The sequence below is a fragment of the Alosa sapidissima genome, chromosome 15 (assembly GCF_018492685.1).
Source record: "Alosa sapidissima isolate fAloSap1 chromosome 15, fAloSap1.pri, whole genome shotgun sequence".
NCBI lineage: Eukaryota > Metazoa > Chordata > Actinopteri > Clupeiformes > Clupeidae > Alosa > Alosa sapidissima.
Genome location: NC_055971.1, coordinates 30090049 through 30105151, shown reverse-complemented (window position 1 = coordinate 30105151; position 15103 = coordinate 30090049). Strand labels below are relative to the sequence as shown.

The window sequence follows — 15103 nt, the reverse complement described above, 5'->3', positions numbered from 1 at the left end:
CTGTCTTTAAACTGGCAGATAAAGTCGCTGCATTTAAAGCCAAGCTTGATTTGTGGGGACGACGAGTGGACCATATATGTTCCAAACAGTAGTGGGGGTTTTGGGAGAGACTGAGGCAGGGCCCTTTCTCTCGCAGCTGGTGCGCGATCACCTTGTTGCGCTTTCAAATGAGTTTGAGCGTTAATTCCCATCCTCCAAAGATCCACGCCAAACCAATGAGTGGGTCCGCAACCCATTTGTCAATATCCCGAATAGTCCTAACTTGTCAGCGCAGGAGAAAGAGCAGTTGATCAAAATTGCAAATGATGGCCTTAAGAGTGTGTATGAGGAAACCTCACTGGCGGGTTGTTGGATCAAAACCAAAACAGAATATCCTGAGATAGCCGTAAAAGCGCTGAAAACGTTGCTACCATTTCCCACCACGTATCTATGCGAGGCCGGGTTTTCGGCAATGACTGCAACTAAGACCAAATTGCGCAATCGTTTTCAAACACAAACATTTCAAACACATTGAGGGTGTCACTGTCTTCCATCACCCCCAGATGGAACCTTGTTGTTGCAGGGAAACAAGCACAGGGCTCCCACTGATTATATTCGTAATGCACGTTTAGTTGCCATGTTTTGTTCCCATATTTTGTTAAGCATGTTCACACTTGATAGATGTAGCTTCAAGTAGCTTCTTTTTTTTGGATTATCTTCTGTGTGTTTGTTATTGCCCTTGTGCAAGTTTTGTTTCTTGATTAAAAGTCAAGTCCTGCATTTGCGGCCGGCCTGGTCATTCCGTGACCGGTAAACTTCCTCAAGGTACTATCTGTATAAATCGTCTTGTAAATAAACTACCAGTGGTTTTTCGAAGTTCTCAATGTCTCGTTTTAAATGTCAAGGCCCTCGGAAGTCTACTAATGAAGTGTGGAGCTACTTTGAGCCTCGTAAATGGTGTAAAACAGTGATTTATTTGCATGGCTAGGAAGATGCATCGAAAAACTGTTGGTAGCATCGGCTAACTAGCGCCAGATTTCTGAGTGCAGGGGACAAGCCGAGACAAGCTATGAGATACGTTCACACTCGGTATCATGTTTCGACACACTTTAGGTTAATCATATTCTATAATTCTCCCTTAACGTTCGTTTTCAATACTGTGCAACTCACTGAGTGGTTAGTGGTGTTCGTTGACGTTCCAAAACAATTAGCGTAGCGAAATACAGTTTTTGTCATGTTTTATTTGGCATTTCGTAAAATCCCATTGATTTCTGTTGGAAGACTCATTGCACGTTGATATTGCGTACTGCGCCACGAGAAATGAAAACAGGGCTATTTACATTTGGTTGTAGTCTTTTCGCAAGACCTTCTTTTACTGTCTATGCTTCAGGCTCAAATATTGAGCGGAAGTTCATACGCGGTTGTTTGATATCTGAAAAAATATTTCCACTATAGCAAATAACACTGGAAATCATACATTGCGCCAATATATTTGTTTTTAATAAGGGTAAGGCTATTTGCACGCCTGGTACAATTAGCAGTGTATGCTATTCGTACCCTGGTGCAATAAGAAGTGAATTCTGTTCGTACCCCGGTGCACACAGCAATGTGTCCTATTAGTACCCCGTCTGGTACAAATATCAATGTATGCTACTCGTACCCCGGTGCACACAACAATGTGTCCCATCAGTACCCTGTCTGGTACAAATATCAATGTATGCTATTCGTACCCCAGTGCACACAGCAATGTGTTCTATTAGTATCCGTTCTGGTACAAATATCAGTGTATGCTATTTGCACCCCTGTGCATTTATTCTGGCATATTGATCACACAATGTAATATTTTTTTTTTTTTTTGTTTTTTTTTTTAAACAAGCAACATGTTTTTTTGTTGTTGCGTAACAGGGTGTAAATAGCTCAGCTGTGTAATAGACACTCTGAATAAGGTATGCTGTTTTCATCAATGTACAGTTAGAAGTCGATGCTATTCGTACCCTGGTGTTTATAGTACTGCAAGCTATTTACACCCTGGTGCATGAACTAGCTAATTGTTGCAATCAAAACTTCCGTTTGAGAACCGATTTCTTGTTCAAATTGCGCGCCTTCTCTCCAGAGACATTGGTACACATGCACACTCACTCTGCCAAATGGTGTTTGCAGGTGTTTGCAGGTAAACTTATAGTTTATAGTCCTGAACGTCATATTCACGAAATTTCAGTTAGCTAACAAACTGACGGTTGTATGTGTTCACTGAACCAAGATTATAAAAATAAAACACAACTTTTCAATCTAAAACTTAATCTGAACAGATATAGTGCCGAAACCTTTCAGAATTCTTCACTTTCTGCTGACGAAAAACGAATGTCCGCCATGATTTTTGTGCACGTGAGCAACGTCTTTTTGTTGTTATGTCACAGGGTATGAATAGCTCAGCTGTATGGCCAAGGCTATTTGTACCAGGGGTGTAAATACACATTCCATTTTAATAATCAACGAGTTGCACAGTTTTGAAAACGAACGTTAAGGGTTGTTTTAAGGACATGTTTGTCAGAAAAGTCGAGACAGGACCAATTGTCAAAATTTCGGTGTCTACCACTCTAGTTAATCCAAAACAAACCAGAAAAGGAACTCAAAGTGCTAAATACTGTACCAGAATTATCCTTTAACTCATTGAATGCCAAGCTGTTTTCGGGAGTTTTGTCCTAGAGTGCCAGCAATCTAGACCATTGTTGGCCACAGCATATTCTGTGTTATAGCTATAAACACATACAATGGCTCGTTTAAAAGGTGAGACTTTAAGCTCTCGGTGGGTGCAAACCGTGTATTTCTACACGCCTCTGTTCCTGAGAAATCCCAAGCTAAACAGTGGCTAGTTTTCATCAAAATCGCTGTTTTATTCTAGAAATGGAGATATAATGTCTTTCATGAAATATGAAGTGTTGCCTGTTACTTACTTGTGTAAACTTTCCGGGAAGTGATCAGCGAGACCTGGCGAGACTGCCACCTAGTGATAGACCCACGAAAATGGCCTGGTGCATGCGTCACTGATTCGACCCAAAGCGGCAACCGAGTTATGATAAAATGTCCAGATAAAATGTCCAGATTGTGCGTTTTCATGAGTTTTCCATCGTCATATATTTCATTTCCATTCATCACAGAGTTCCCAAAATCACATATAAGGTGTGTTTAGAGTGTCTAGTTTCGTAATTTAAAAAAAAAGCTAAAAACGTAATATTACGTTTTTGGCACTCAATGAGTTAACATGTGGTCCGTTTGCACCTGTCGGTCAACGTAGACAGAAGCTGTGAAACAGGTATTGGAGGCTGCTGAAAAAGTAAGACCATGGCTGAGGTGCTCACAGACTTCTTGGGGTCATGTTGTAACCTTAAATGACTGAGATGTCAGAAATCTTACCCCTGTGTTTCTAGCTTTGTCTCTTTGGTTTCTGAAGGTTTTAATCATTTTACATCTCATACAGTGCTGATCCACTAGCACTTCACGACATTCTGTCGTGTCGCACTCCACTCCATTCCGTTTTAAATAAAACAAGATTTCGAAATGGCTTGCATAGCTTGTATATGCTATTAACGTGTTGTATACTGTTAAGTACATGCCTAAAATTGTGGTCCATTTGTGGAAAAACACTTGAGACACCATGCGTATGTCGTGTCGTGCTAGTGGATCAGTACCGTAACGGCTTCTACACACAGTTGCGTGCGTTGCAGTGCTGGAGACTCATCCCATTCACTTTACATGGGCTCACGTCATCCGTTGCCGAACTGAATTTTGGAGTCAGTTGCGTCACGTTTCTCCTGTCGCTTGCGTTAAGAAGTTCAGCTGTTGCTGCACCGACAGACGGCACCGGCCAATCAGGCCAATTGACGGACGGCACCAACCAATCAAATTACGGTTATACTTAGTCATTTGCATAGATACCGTCGGGAACACCCACTGGCATGCGTTGACGGAACACAACTGTGTGTAGAAGCCGTTAATGACAATGTAGGATGTTGTATCTGCATTGCATTGATGAGCTTTGATTGGCCCAATTAGCCACATAGTCACGTGAGCATGAAACCCCTGTTGGTTAGTTGGCTAGCGATGTTGTGCAATGTTAAATAAAACTCCGTCTGAGCCATTCTACAGACAATGTATCTTGTTTTATACTTTGAGAACCCCCACATTTTTGTTTACATCCCTCATTTAGATCAGAAAACAGGATCGGAAATCAGTTTCCGTCCTTTAATAGAGCCTTGCTCAATTTCCAATAACCTCATACTGATGGAATATCTGCTGGATATCTGTATAACCAGTCAAATAGCAGACTGGAGAAATGTAAGACATGATCAATCCACAATTTGAACATTAAGTTTTTGTTTGACATAGTGAAGTCCAAACCTCCTGCACATAGCTGTACATACTGTACATATCTGATATGGTTTTCTTATAATAATTTCTTATTCTGTTAATACACTGCATACAGTGCAACCGGAAAGTTTTCAGACCCTTTCAAGTTTTCCACATTTTGTTATTTTTCAGATTCATCTTCAAATGGATTAAATCATATATTTTTCTCTCATCAATCTACACACAACACTCCAACACTCCACAAAAAAGCAGGTGTTTGGAGTGTTTCGTACATTTACAAAAAATTAAAGACTGAAATATATTCCATTTACATAAGTATTCAGACCCTTTGTTATGACGCTTGCAATTGAGCTCTGGTGCCTCCTACTTCTATCAATGGTCCTTGAAATGCTTCTACAACTTGATTGGAGTCCACCTGTGCCTAAATTAATTCACTGGAATTTATAGGAGAGGCACACATCCCTTTATATAAGGGCTCACAGTTGATGGTGTATGTCAGAGTTAAAACCAAGCCACAAGGGTCGAGAGAATTGTCCGTAGACCTGCGAGACAGGGTTGTGTTAGGGCACAGATCTGGGGAAGGATACAAGAACATTTTCTGCAGCATTGTAAGTGCCCAAGAGCACGGTAGCCTCTGTCATTCTCAAACGGAAAAGATTGGAACAACAAACAGTCTTCCTAGATCTGGCCGCTCAGCCAAACTGAGTAATCCGAGACAGATGGCCTTGGTCAGACAGGTAACCAAGGACCCAATGGTCACTATGAATGAGATCCAGAGTTCCTTTGAGAGGATGAGAGAAGCGTAAAGATGGAGTAAAATAAATGAATTTATGTGTACACTTAGTGACTGTACACTTATCGGCCTGTAGATGGTGGTGTTGAGCGAAGGGTTATTGGTAGAGGGTGAAGAGAGGAGTCTTACACACACTCTCTATCTCACACACACACACACATGCGCACACGCATGCACGCATATACACACACGCACACACTCACATTCTGATTTCCAGTATTGGCATTACGTAGTTTGTCCACCAGATGGCGCAGCAATCTCTGTTGCAAGGCACATTCATTACTCCACTTCTGAAAACCACAATAGATAGCTTATGGTTTCACAGCATTGTGGCTTGTGTATTCATGGTAGGATGATTTTCAGGTGAAATGTGATTCCTATTTCTTCTTAAGCCGAAATAAACCTGAGAATGTTTATCAGACATGCTTTTTACTGCAGGTACTAATCTTTCACCAGCTTGATGTTATATCCATAGGTAAAATAATGTTAACTGCTTTGTAAAATGTTACATTAAGACCATAAAAAGTCTAAACGAAATAAATGTGAGCAACTTAAACTTTCATTCCCAAACACTCACTAGACTATGTGCAGTGCCAAGTTTGACGTTGTTTGGATTAGTAGGCCTAGGCCTAATACATGTATCGTTAAATATATCAGTAAAAGCAACACAAATTGGCTCTCTCCGCTCTACTACCCCCAGTGTGTGGGACCAGAGACTGAGGGGGTAGCAGAGTTTTGGCAGCCGTAGTATTGAAAAATGCTACATATTTGGATGATTTATTATCATGTCCGACATCAACAATTAAAGTGTAAGTTCAGTGTAAATTGACTCATAGTCCTGTTGCTCAAGCTGATCACATGCAGCCCATAGGAAAAAGAATGAGGCAATTTGGGACAACATGGGCCAAGTTATGGACAGGCAGCTTAAAGCAGATCCATGGGCCAAGTTATGGACAGGCAGCTTAAAGCAGACCCATGGGCCAAGTTATGGACAGGCAGCTTAAAGCAGACCCATGGGCCAAGTTATGGACAGGCAGCTTAAAGCAGACCCATGGGCCAAGTTATGGACAGGCAGCTTAAAGCAGACCCATGGGCCAAGTTATGGACAGGCAGCTTAAAGCAGACCCATGGGCCAAGTTATGGACAGGCAGCTTAAAGCAGACCCATGGGCCAAGTTATGGACAGGCAGCTTAAAGCAGATCCATGGGCCAAGTTATGAACAGGCAGCTTAAAGCAGACCCATGGGCCAAGTTATGGACAGGCAGCTTAAAGCAGACCCATGGGCCAAGTTATGGACAGGCAGCTTAAAGCAGACCCATGGGCCAAGTTATGGACAGGCAGCTTAAAGCAGACCCATGGGCCAAGTTATGGACAGGCAGCTTAAAGCAGACCCATGGGCCAAGTTATGGACAGGCAGCTTAAAGCAGACCCATGGGCCAAGTTATGGACAGGCAGCTTAAAGCAGACCCATGGGCCAAGTTATGGACAGGCAGCTTAAAGCAGACCCATGGGGCAAGTTATGGACAGGCAGCTTAAAGCAGACCCATGGGCCAAGTTATGGACAGGCAGCTTAAAGCAGACCCATGGGGCAGTGGGGAGTTACTTTCAGTTTCCGTTTTGATGCCCCATTGGGTCTGCTTTAAGCTGCCTGCCACTTTAAGGCTCCCTGTATGCAGTTTGCTTGCATAAAATGATTCCGCAGATTTTGCAACAACACGCCAACAAGGACGGGTATGCAGTGTCTATTCAAAACAACAGAAAAATGATGTGCAATAAACTGACAATTGGAATAGCCTAGGCCATTTTGGACTTGAGACTTTGAATAAACAAATTCCGACTGCAAGGTCCCAAATTAAAACGAGCGATAAATGGTCCTGAATTTAAGGACGTTTCAGAATGGCACACAGCTACAGACAAGAAGTGACAGGCAGAGCGAGATGTCACTTATGCTGCCTACCAGAGACTGTTTTGAAGGCACATCGTTGCAAACTTCATGATGATGCATCATTCCACAAAATGGTTTGTCTTCTGTATCATAAAGTTATTCAATAGGCTTAACAACAAACATATAGCCTTAACTCAAAATTGCTGTTAGGCTTATCATTTTGATCTGTAAAATATGTCACATGCAGCCATGCCTAAATTCTGCTCACTGCACATTTATTAAAGGCTAATGTATTATAATATAATATTCAATGTTCATTATTGAATGCTTAGCTGAAATTACAAGCAGGAGAGGATGAACAGGACAGAGTGTGACGAGCAGGAGAGGATGAACAGGACAGAGCGTGACAAGCAGGACAGGATGAACAGGACAGAGCGTGACAAGCAGGACAGGATGAACAGGACAGAGCGTGAGAAGCAGGAGAGGATGAACAGGACAGAGCTATTCTTCCTACAGGCAGTAGGGGCGGGCGAGAGAGTCTTCATTTGCCCTGTAATGAGTCATTTAACCATATACCGACTTACGAAGATGAGTAGCCTAATTAACACAAAAACGTTGCCTGGGGTCCCTTTAAATAATCAATGGAAACATGTTTATTTGCCATCAAAGCTTTAAAATGGTAATACCTACCAAGCCTCTCCATGAAGGTGTACCCAGTTTTTGATAACGCTGTGTGCTGGCAATGAGAGAGGACTTTATGTTTTGTATTGAATGTTTTTCTTTCCACTAGTACGATGTCATTAAACCACACAATGATCCAAAACATACAGCCAAACAAGGCAATAAATGGTTAACCAAGAACAATATCAACATTTTAGAGTAGCCCAGCCAGAGTCCAGACCTCAATCTGTAAATAAAGTGAGCACAAGGCCAGAGTGATGGCAAATAATCGTTCCTGACTCAGAACCCTGATTGCTGTTAAAAAGGTGCATTCTAGAATCATGGAGACATGAGAGGCTTGGTAGGTATTATACGAATCCTTTTGAGAGCTGTGAATGCAAATAAAGATGTTTCCATTGATTACTTAAAAAGGATGAATAATTTTGGACATGCCATACCCTGCTGTACTCGTTGTACACTCATGACTGTATGGCAACTCACACCTCAGACACCATCATTAAGTTTGCTGATGAAACCACCATAATCAGCTGTATCACGAGTGATGATGAGTCTGCTTACAGAGCAGAGGTGGCAACCTGGTGCCAAGACAACAACCTGCTGCAACAACCTGATGTAACCATCCACTGTGGCACAGCCGTAAAATCCACTTTAATAATAGTGCAAAGGGCAATGTGAAGGCTGAACAACTGCACTATCAAGAGTGCTGAAGGGAGAGCTGTGTTAAGCACACTAGGCTCGTTTGTACGTTGTGATAACATGAGTGAGATAGGAGGAAGGTTTAACAAAAAATTAATAATTTAGTCATTAAATATTGTTATTACATTGGGGGGGGGGGGGGGGGGCTTTGATCTGACAGGACAGTCGAGAGAGTGACAGGAAGCATGTTGGGAGAGAGGAGAGACTGGAATTGGGAAATGATCCCTGGGTCGGACTCATCTGGGGGTGGTACAGGTGCTGTAACATTTGGTTTGCTTGTGTTTAGTATGTACTATGACTGACTGTGCCTGTATAGTTGTATTCGAGTTTACAATAAAAAAAATGGTAGCAGTGGTGCATTTTGTACAGTTACCTCAATGTTTTTTTTTTAAGTATATGTTTGGCCTTTTTATGCCTTTAATCAGATAGGATAATGGAGAATGACAGAAAGTGAATGGGAGAGAGAGCAGGGGTGGGATCCGGAAAGGACCACGGGGCGGGAATCGAACCCTGGTCGCCGGCGTATAGTGCAGGTGCCCCAGCCAGTTACGCCACAGCTGGGGCCATCTTTAAATAAATGTTAAAGTTGTCCTCAGTCCTGGTGAGGGAGAAAGACGTTGTTGATATTGCCAACCATCCCTCCCTCCCAACCGCCAAACTAATTTAATACACCTGTTCAGAGCCGGACAGTAACGGAGAACATTTACTTGAGTACAGTACTTGAGTACAGTTTTGAGGGATCTGTACTTTACTTGAGTATCATTTTTGGGGAGTACTCATGACTTTACTCAAGTACATTTGAGGGGCAAATATTGTACTCTTTACTCCACTACATTTCTATCCATAACCGTGAGTACCCGTTACTTCTTCTAAAAAAAAAGAAAAAAGAAAAATCTCGGAAACCCTCAATTTGTTGTTTCCCTCTCAAACGTGATTGGATTGTGCAGCCGCCACTGATTTTCCGCCAAAGTCAACTCCATGGTCAGATTTAGATAAGAGAGGAAGCCATGGACGAAACAATGGATGAAGACGCAGCAGGTCCATCCCGGGAATTGTGCCAACCCGTGGCCCCACCTCGCCAGATTATTTCAATAGTCTGGCAAGACTATTTCAAGTTAATGATAGTTTTCGCTTCAAGTGTTTCAATTACAAAATAGTGTTTTGTATTTGAAATACGTATTTTAAATACATGTATTAGAAATACTACCCATTCCTGGCAACATGGTAAAAAGATGAAAATGACCTGATTTTACTTTCAATTCCTTTTACATTCTCCAAGGTATTAACGTTTTAAAAGCAAGTACTTCAGTACTTTTACTTAAGTAGACATCTGACTGTTGTACTTTTACTTGTACTTGAGTAAAATTTAGCAAAGCGTATCTGTACTTTTACTCAAGTAATGAAGCTGTGTACTCTGTCCGCCTCTGCACCTGTTACAGCCCTAGTGTTTGCCTGCCTTTCCGTGTTTGTCAGTCTCTCTCTGTTTTGTAGGGTGGAGCTAAGGCTTACCTGGCTGGAGTTCAGCGCTCCCTCTCTCCTTCCCAGCATGCATCACTCTTTGGCTTTCTTTGGGTTATATCATCAGATTTACACTACAATTTTATTTCTTACCAGCACACGTATCCTGTATTTCACCTGCCAGTATCTTTATTTGCTTAATACCGGTATGTATATTAGGAGGGCACTGTAGCACAACAGGGTTAACATAGATTCCATGAGTTTATACATTTTAAACTCGTTTTTACATAGATTAAATGAGTTTATACATTTTAAATGTGTGTTTATAGTCGGAGGACTTGGTGATTGTTCACTTGATTTTAAGTTCAAAATCCTTAATAAAAACAAACATATTATAAAATATATAAATCGACACGCCATTGTCTACAATGATTTGTGAAGTCTCTGAGTTCACCGTATCTCCACTCAGCGCCAGACTCTCTGACCTCATGCGCATCCACCAGTCCATTCAGTGTGTGCGCTCAAAAGAACGCTGAACACTGACTGCACTCTTTTCTTTTCAGCGTGGCCTGTGATTGTTGCCCTGCTCATCCACCCAAATGTTTGCCCCATATTTCTGCCACTTAAAGGTGTAGTCTCTGGTCACAATAAAGGACCTGTTGGTTTGGATTTCTTTATTTTCAACTATTTTCTTCACATATTCATCCCTGGAGCTGTCGTTCTCCACATAGACGCTGACGTAAATTGGCCCAACCATGTCAAGTTTTGCGAAATTGTCTTTAGGAATCCATTCATAGCCGACACGGGAATCGGGTTCAAACTTCAACTTAGCACTGCCATCCCCCCTGTTTGAAAGCGTCACCACCGCTTCAGTCAGCCTCATGTTATCCGTGCTGTAGTACAACCGGATGGGAGCACCGGAGGCGTTGGCCACGTGGGTGATGGTGCTTCCGTGAAGGATGGTCTTCCCCAATTTGCTCCACATTGTTGATTTCAGAGTGAAAGACCTGTGGGGCAAATGTGAAAGAGGCAGTGATGATGTGCAAATTCCCAATGTACAACTGCAGAACTTACAATGAATTGCCAAAAAGGGCACCTTTTTTTGTGAATTAAATTGAATCAATTTGTTTTCATATTGAATCAATAAAATGTCAAACAAACAATAGCAATGCTATGGGAATGACAAAGACGGCGTAGGGAAGGGGTCTTATCAGTGGCCAGGCCGCATAGGGGTCTTATCAGTGGCCCAGTGGCCAGTGGCCAGGCTGCATAGGGGTCTTATCAGTGGCCAGGCTGCATAGGGGTCTTATCAGTGGCCCAGTGGCCAGGCTACATAGGGGTCTTATCAGTGGCCAGGCTACATAGGGGTCTTATCAGTTGCCCAGTGGCCAGGCTACATAGGGGTCTTATCAGTGGCCCAGTGGCCAGGCTACATAGGGGTCTTATCAGTTGCCCAGTGGCCAGGCTGCATAGGGGTCTTATCAGTTGCCCAGTGGCCAGGCTACATAGGGGTCAGGGTGGACCAGTGGCCAGGCTACATAGGGGTCAAGGTGGCCCAGTGGCCAGGCTACATAGGGGTCAAGGTGGGCCAGTGGCCAGGCTGCATAGGGGTCAAGGTGGGCCAGTGGCCAGGCCGCATAGGGGTCAGGGTGGGCCAGTGGCCAGGCTACATAGGGGTCAAGGTGGCCCAGTGGCCAGGCTACATAGGGGTCGAGGTGGGCCAGTGGCCAGGCTGCATAGGGGTCAAGGTGGCCCAGTGGCCAGGCTACATAGGGGTCAAGGTGGGCCAGTGGCCAGGCTGCATAGGGGTCAAGGTGGGCCAGTGGCCAGGCTGCATAGGGGTCAAGGCTACATAGGGGTCAAGGTGGGCCAGTGGCCAGGCTACATAGGGGTCAAGGTGGGCCAGTGGCCAGGCTGCATAGGGGTCAAGGTGGGCCAGTGACCAGGCTACATAGGGGTCAAGGTGGGCCAGTGGGGAAGGGTCCAAGGGGGCTACATAGGGGTCAAGGTGGGCCAGTGGGGAAGGGTCAAGGTGGGCTAGTGGCGACCAGATTGCAAACTCAACATGGTCAGATGTTACCTTGACAATGAAAATCTTCAAAAACATTTCTATCTACTCTTTCACATTGGACTACTTCGACAGCTTTTTTCTGCCAACCAACTTTTTCAAATATGTTTGAAACTACAACTACATGTCCATATCCATTCTACCATTTCTTGGCAAAATGTGACCCAACGACTGGTTTCGCCTTGCAGTTTATGGCCTTGCAGTTTATGGCCTTGCAGTTTATGGCCGTTCATGTGAGCACAATAACGTACATTTTACCAAAGCGATTTCTCCTTGCAGGGTCACAAATGAGTCTTTAATCAACTAACCATCTTCTTACCAACAAATGGTTTATTTGATAACTTTCTCACAGGTTTCCATACCAAACATAGCACTGATTAAATGGCATACCTCAATATGTAGCCAAAACCCAGTCTTAGGGCTCTATTAGTGATCTGAAACACACACTCTGAAACAAGATAGTTTAAATATGTTTAGGGAGGAGTGAGTCCAAACTCACTATCTTGACGGTGTAATAAAAACAGCAGGAGCATTGTTCAAAAGGGTTGTTCTTATCATTCTTAATCAGTCATGAGTGTGTTTAGGGCGTAACATCAAGCTCTCTCCCATCCCCCCCCCCCCCCCCCCCCCCCCCCCCACACACACTCACACACACAAATTAAAAGACTAATTGTGTGACAGTGCAATTTCTTCTGTGTGGTAGATATCTAGGGCCTATGAGTGTATGAATATTTATAGTTGCTTGATATATTAATGTAGCCTACACTACTTCACAAAAGACCACCCATTTTAAAATGTCTCACCTCTGGGACTTACACCACTGATTTACAAAAAATAACCGCAGTTGTACTGTAGTTATACTACAGTAGTAATTGCATGTCCAAAATGCTGCATTTCTGCAGTAAAGTACAGTACGCTGTGCTATGCCATACAATGCCGTTTTTTTGTGTCCAAACTACTACATTTCCTGAATAAAAACTGGAAATATTTCCTCCAATTGTAGGGGTCATAGCTTAGGTTCACATAACCACTAGGCCTATTGCATCTTTTGAAAAAGGGCTGTCTATTTTGTAAATCCTTCTATGCAAAAAACAAAGCTTTTCCCCTTTAGGCCCTTTGAGAATCTTGAAACATGTTGCATATTCATCTTATCTCTGAAACACATCTTAACGTTATCTTAAAATATTTCGATGAGCCATGGTCAGATTCAGATTCATTAGGGCAGCAATGAAACCACTTTTTTTGTATGGGTATTCCCAGGCTAATGAAACTTCAATTACAAATCTAACATAACATTTGGAATTAGAGAAGCCAAAGTCTTCGTTAAAAACGATTTGTGTTAAAGCTGTTTTGGTAACACCGTTAACTTACAACTTGAACCGTTAACTTCAAGACAAAAATGTTTTCAAAGAAATGTTGAATGAATTACTTACCAAAGACAAAAGGCAAACTTTTCAAAATATTTCAGATGAAGAGTAGGCAACTTGCTGAGCTAAAAAAGCTAAAGGAGCAACAAGTTCAGCTCGCAAACCGAAACCGAGCTATGTTTAATCTAAACGTGAACGTGAACTCCTGACGAACGGAAGTCATCATTCATATCGAGAGCCAGCGCCTCCCGGTGGCAAGCAGTGTTGTGACATCGGCGTCACGTTTTGGAGAAGCCCCTGGCTTCAAGTACCCCTGGCTGCAGCTTGCAGATCAATGTGGGGCGGAGTGCAACGTTGAGCTCAGCCCACCTTCAGCACGTCTTCTCACGCTGAGCATGTCCATATCGGGCCTACCTGGTTTCCTACTGCCCAAGTTACATATTTCTCAACATAATCTCTAGGAAGAATGCTTAAATCTATAAAAGCGTATCCTCAACTTCATAGATTTAACATTTACATTTAGCCATGTAACAGGAAATATATAATGAATACATTTGATAATCTCTTGAAAATAAAGTCTATAACATTAATTTACTGACAGGACACTCCACTTAACATGCCACCTTCTCATCCGCTCAATTCACAATGTGCAGTTTCCTCAACAGAAGACCAGGCTGCAGAAATAGCTCTGTTAACACCAGTCATCATCACCAACACTGGAGCCCCTCAGGATGCTGCCCTCAGTCCCCTACACCCACAAAAGACAAACAAGCAAATGTCCAGCCACACTAGACTACTCAACAGCAACTCTGCTGCATATCATCACTCACTGTCACACTTTTAACAGTGGTACTACACACAGTCTGCATGCAGAGTGTGTACGTGTTTTCCCAATGAAATATATTCTGCATAAGAACACAATGTGGCTGCTGTGTAAAGGGGAAAGCTTCTCACAGTATTGTATGATTCACATGATATGAAGACATGGATACAAGGATACAGGGATACAAGGAAGTTTATTGTCACATGCATATAGTTACTGGAAGTAAGAAATGCAGTGAAATTATGTCTGGTGTCAGCCTATTTGTGCATTTATGGGGGGGGGGGGTACAAAGTGCAGTAGAAGAGGGGTTTAGTAGATTAAGTGGCAAGGGCTGCATAAGAAAGGTGGGGGAGGATTGGGATTGGGGGGGGGGCACCAACAAGGAGCACCCAAGAGCAACAGGGGCAAGGAAAAACTCCCTTACCAAGGAAGAAACCTTGGGCAGATCCACGGCTCAAGGGGCTAACCCAACTGCCAGGGGTCTTGGTGGGTCTTGGTGTGTGTGTTGGGGGGATGACAGGGGAGACAGGGGGATAGTGTGCTGTGTATGTGGGGAGAGGGCAGTGTGCAATATGTGTGTTGGAGAAGCTTCCTCATGAGACAATGTGCTGTGTATTGGGGGGGAGGGGCAGTGTGCTGTATGTTGGGGATGTGTGTTGGAGAAGCTTCCTGATGAAATAATGTGCAGAAAGGCAATTAAGGACATGGGTAGATGGAGGAGAAATCAAAAGATCTATGGAGAATAAAAAGAAAATAAATAAAAAGATCTATGGAGATGTGCAAAAGTTGGAGAAAGTCAGATTTGTGTGTGTGTGTGTTTTGATGTGTGATGAAATAAGAAAATAAATAAAAGGTCTGTAGCATATTAGGGAGAGGGATGTAAAAGTGCTAAAAGTCTTGTATGGCTCTTGATATATAATTTTAAATATATGCAGGAAATATTGTAATTCCTAATATGGGTTGGGGATTTCACACAGCCAAAAAC

At 42.9% G+C, this 15103-nt stretch overlaps 2 long non-coding RNA genes across 2 annotated transcripts; one reads left to right on the top strand and one right to left on the bottom strand.

Moving 5' to 3' along the window:
- Window positions 1-10031: 10031 nt before the first annotated feature.
- Window positions 10032-13485, bottom strand: LOC121683434. Its single transcript, XR_006022788.1, has 2 exons — window positions 13362-13485; window positions 10032-10867 (listed from the first exon to the last, which is right to left on the bottom strand). It is a non-coding gene; the product is annotated as an uncharacterized LOC121683434 (long non-coding RNA).
- LOC121683435 lies at window positions 10820-11898 on the top strand. The gene is made up of 3 exons (XR_006022790.1): window positions 10820-10915; window positions 11049-11073; window positions 11543-11898. It is a non-coding gene; the product is annotated as an uncharacterized LOC121683435 (long non-coding RNA).
- Window positions 13486-15103: the final 1618 nt, after the last annotated feature.